This window comes from Chamaea fasciata, unplaced genomic scaffold (assembly GCF_029207755.1).
Source record: "Chamaea fasciata isolate MVZ Bird 193981 ecotype frontalis unplaced genomic scaffold, bChaFas1.0.hap1 SCAF_274, whole genome shotgun sequence".
Lineage (NCBI taxonomy): Eukaryota > Metazoa > Chordata > Aves > Passeriformes > Sylviidae > Chamaea > Chamaea fasciata.
In genome coordinates this window covers 95,419-100,224 of record NW_027094359.1, presented here as the reverse complement: position 1 = coordinate 100,224, position 4,806 = coordinate 95,419, and the positions used below count along the sequence as shown (strand labels likewise).

Genomic DNA, 4,806 nt, shown 5'->3' with positions numbered 1-4,806 from the left:
AGTGCACTCTCCGGCGCTTCGCTCGCAGGCCGGCTTGGAACAGCGTCAAACGCTGTTTCCGAGCTCTCCACAGGCAGAGAAGCTGTTTGCAGCACGGCAAGTGCTTCTCCTAGCCTGGGAAGCGAGCAAACGCCGTTTAGCCGCGCCTAGTGCACTCTCCGGCGCCTCGCTCGCAGGCAGGCTTGGAACAGCGTTAAACGCTGTTTCCGAGCTCTCCACAGGCAGAGAAGCTGTTTGCAGCACGGAAAGTGCTTCTCCTAGCCTGGGAAGCGAGCAAACGCCGTTTGGCCGCGCCTAGTGCACTCTCCGGCGGTATGCTGCAGGCTGGCTGCGAACAGCGGCTGGGCGCGGTTTCCGTGCTGCCCACAAGCAGAGAAGCTCCTCCAGCACCGAAAGTGCATTTTCGGGGCTGGGAAGCAAGATTTCACTTATTCATTATCTGCAGTGCGCTTACCTGCTCGGCGTGCTTTGCGGCGGCTGAGATCCTCGAGGAGCGGCAGACACGCGTCTCCCGGGCCGGGGAGCGTGGCCTCGCTGTTTCGTCACTTCCGGTGCTCCTGCCGTGCGTGCAGCGCTGTGCAGAGGCGGAGGACCTCGAGGAGCGGCGGCCACGCCTCTCCGGGGCCGGGATTGGAGAAGTCGCTTGTTCGTCACCTGCCGTGCGCCTGCCGTGTTCGGCGCGCTCTGCAGTGGTAGAGAAGCTCGAGCAGCTGCGGCCGCGCGTCTCCTGGGCCAGGAAGCGAGAACTCGAGCCCGATGAGGAGTGTCTGCTTCTGCTTTTAACTTGTGGAAAGTTCAAAGCCTGTGGCTGTAAAATTAGCAGCAATACTGGTGCCTTCTTTTATCGCTCAAGGTCACTGGCCAGCAGGGAACAAGAAGTGTCCCAGGACTTGTTGGTGCCCTGCCAGAGAGAGAAGCAGCAAATGGTGTTGAGAGAATTTCTGGGAGTGCATGTGGAATCCTGCTTTTCTTGACAGCTTGAGAAATGATCTGAACAGAAAAAATATCTTTCTTTTTACAGGAGAATCTGATGTGGAACATGGGACCAGGATGACTTGCTGTGACTTCTTGAAAGCTGGAAAGAAGGCGATGTTAATCTTTTTGGCTAGAGGCAAAGTGTCTGCAAAGCCTTGGAAGAAGCCTATGCCAGGTAAGTGAGGACACGAACAGGAAAACACCTGGAGGCTGTGATGTGATTTCACGGAGGGTTATGGATTCCTGTCTCAAATGTCCATGTGTCAGTAGGGCTGGATCCAAGTGCCCTGGTGGAGAGGCAGGGTTGTCCTGCATTCCAGCTTTTTAGTGGCTGGAGTTTTGCCCAAGGAAGAGCAGCATCCTGATTTTGCTGCCATGTTCAGCCAGCACAGAGCTGTTGGGTGCCTCCGTCCAGGAGCAGCAGGAGCCTGGATTTCTGTCCCTGGGATTGCCTTGCTGTCCAAGACGAGGGCTGAAGGTGAGGGGCAAGGCAGCGCTGGGAGCTCTGGGAGTCAGGAGTGCCAGGCCTTTCATCTCCTGGTGCTGCTCAGGTGTTCACCAGAGGGTTTTTTTGATGGCCTTTGGCTTTCTGGATGGAAGCAAAAGGGTCCTTTCCCCTCCCTGCCTTCTGTCATTCCCAGGTCAGCCCCTGCTCTTTGCTGGCAGGCTAAATAGCCTCAGGAGTGGGCCGAGGAAGTGCTGCCTGATCTGTGAGGTTCCACAGGAGATGGGAGCAGGCTTTGCGCAGAGGTTCAAGCAGCTTGGGACTTCCTGAAGGCCTGAGGCCTGAAGCAGAGTCTTGAGGCAAAGCTGACCTCTGGGTGAGCCTTCAACCCAGATGTTGTGTTTGTATCCTGTCGGCAGTGCGGTAGCCAGGATCATTAGTGTTCTGGGCTAGGTCCGTGCTCATTAGTGAAACATGGCTTGACCTTTCTGTGTTCAGAGGCCGGACAGGGCCCTGAGATGAGTCCTGTGGCCTTGTTGGGAGGAGCGGGGCCAAAGGCAGCTCCTGCATTGCTCCTGAAGCCCTGGCCAGGCTTTGGGGCGACGCCGGAGGAGGCTGAGCCCAGCTGTTCCCGCTGTGGGAGTTGTGTGCGCCTGTTTATTGCAGCATTTGCCCGACCTGGGCCCTGTCCCGGCACAGCCGGAGCCTCTTGGCCTGCGGGCGGACGCACCCGCGGGAATTGCCAGTTCTGGGGGGGCTCTCCAGGGCTGGGTTGTGACAGGGGATTCCCAGCTGCTGGGGGTGAGGCTCAGGGTCCCTGGTGCTGGATCTCAGTCCCTGTAGGTCACCTTGGGTAGCAGTGCTGGGGAGCATTGCTGAGCTTCTCCTTGGGAGGTTCTTGGCTGCTCTGAGCTGTCGCCAAAGACCCTGAGCTCCTGAGGTTGGTGTCTGTGTCTTTGGTGCTGACCCTGCCCCCTGGCCAAGTTACTTTGGAGGGTTTGAATAGGGTCTAGGGCTGAGTGCCCTTTGGGCAGTTTGCTGCCAGTCTGGTGTGCTCCTGGAAGTGCCGCTGACCTGCCAGGACTGAGGAGCTGCTGGCTGGGTGCTGCTTCTGTTCTGCAGTGGGAGCAGGTAGCCACAGGGATACAGGGGGAAAATGGGCTGCTGAAATGAAGGAAACAATATGCTTCTAACAGCAGCTACTTTCTTGTGTACATAAAGCTACAGTTCCAGTTTCTAGCACTACTCTTCATGGGTACAGGTGTCTCTCTCAGTCGGCTAAGTTATTTCTCCATCACGCAGGCAGGCAGGAAGGCAGGAACGCACGCACGCATCTTTCAGGGCACTTAATTGGTTAAGTGTCCATCACCGTGCTATGTGTCTCCTATCTGAGTTCTGCATTTCTTGGAGAGGCTTTCCTAGGCTCTTATTTTCAGAGCTGTTGTTGTTCCTGTAGCCTTGATGAATTCCTGCGAACTCTGGAAAAGAAGACTGCAGGTGTCATCTTCACTACAAACAGTTTGGCTGATACAGGGAATGGCCCAAGTTATTCAGATACATTGCTACACCGGGAGGGCTTAGAGAGAAACCTGGAGATGGGTTGTGGAAGCCTGAAGTGGGATCTTCTCCCCTGCCGACCCTTGTGTAAGAGACGGTCCGAAGATCCCTCATCTGCCTCACGACCATCGTCAAGGACAGAGACTGAAACCCCTAAAAGGGACTTGAAAATCTCAACACAGGAGTTCTGGCCTGGCTGAGGTGGGATGGTGGCCAAGTGCTGCCTGCAGGTGTGTTTGATGGAAAACACCCAGCACCCATATGGGAACATCAGAACCTGAGCAGAAACAATGGGCAAGTCACGGTGAAGTGACCGCGCCTGCTGACACTGCACCTGCTGACTTGGACTGGTTGACACTGTACCTGCTGATGACCGACTTGTTCTGGGTTCTCTGAATGAACACACTGCAATGATTTCCCCCAGCTGTTTGGCCAACTGCCTGTCGCTTCGGAGAGGACTATAAAAACCCTGGAGACTCCCGCTCACTTTTGAGATCTCCCCACTGGAGAAGATTGCGTCTATAGGCATCTTCAAAAGCCTCGAGGACTCGACCCTCCATGTTGGTAGCTATAATCCCCTTCCCCTCTTTTTCTGTCTTTCTTACTATTCTCCTTTTCTCTCCCCACTATCGCATTTGTTGGCACTAAATAAAGGTGCATTTGTGATTGAGTAAACTGAGTTTGTCCCCCGCTGTGTCTTTTGCGCTCTGAGATCCCTAAAACGAACCATCACGAACCCCGCTTGTGTGAGCGGATCGTGACAAGTTTGCATGTGAATAAGTTCATTTGTGTACCTTTTCCGCTCTCCCTCACCCCCCATTTCGAGCCGGTGTCCATTTTGAAACTGTCTCCTTCCCGTGGGGCCGTGCTCCCGCTGCTCCCCTCACAGCCCTGATGGCGACACGCAAACCAGAGAACTCCCTGGGACTGCAGTGCCCACAGGAGGTGGAGTGGACGCCTAAAAACCCCTAGGGCCGGTGAGCCATTAGCCAGACAGGACTCCAAACTACCCCAGTGAGCAGGGAGAACATGGGGCTGCTTGCTGGGGCTCCGTGTCTTGTCGCCATAAGTCAGATAGTGCCCTCTCTGCGTGACTGCCCTCGGCTTGTCAACGAGCCTGTGCTTTCCTGCGGCTCTCGTGGGGACGCAAGCCCCGGCTCTGTCGGGCACCTGGCAAAGCTGTTTCACCTCCTCGTCCTCATCGCTCCAGGGAGCAGTGGCGGTGTGTGTGACCCCTTGGGTTCCCCGCCCAAAGCTGTCCTAATACAGGCATTTAAAGGGAGATTTGTCTCCTGGCCCACTCATAACAGGTGTGGTCTCACTTGGATGTGCCTGCAGTCCTGGAAGCTTGACTAATCCTTTTTCTGCCTCATTTGGACCTTGAGGTTGTTTCATGGTGGTCTCACTTTCATGTGTCTGCAGTTCTAGAATGTTGGCTACCCTTTTTTCTCCTAGAATTAAACTTTGAGCTTGTTGGGGGGTGGTCCCACTTTGATATATCTGCTGTCTAGGTAGCTTGACTGCCCTTTTTTCTCCTACATTTGGACCCTGAGCTTGTTTGTTGGCATCTCACTTTCATGTGTCTCTGCTCCTGGAAGCTTGACCACCTGATATTCTTCTGCAGATAAAACTGGAATTGGTTTGGGGTGGTCTCACTAATGTATGTCTGCAGTCATGGTGGTTTGAGTACCCTGTTTTCTCCAAAAACTGGATCTTGAGCTTGTTTAGGGGCTCTCCCTTTCATGTGTCTGCAATCCTGGAAGACAGACTACCCGTTTTTCTCTTAGAAATTGGTTTTGAGCTTGTTTGGGGGTGGTCTCACTTCCATG

The 4,806-nt window shown here is 54.7% G+C and overlaps 1 long non-coding RNA gene across 1 annotated transcript; it reads left to right on the top strand.

Moving 5' to 3' along the window:
- Positions 1–676: 676 nt before the first annotated feature.
- On the top strand, positions 677–1,965 carry LOC136305083 (uncharacterized). Its single transcript, XR_010725013.1, has 3 exons — positions 677–926; positions 1,022–1,150; positions 1,617–1,965. It is a non-coding gene; the product is annotated as an uncharacterized lncRNA (long non-coding RNA).
- Positions 1,966–4,806: the final 2,841 nt, after the last annotated feature.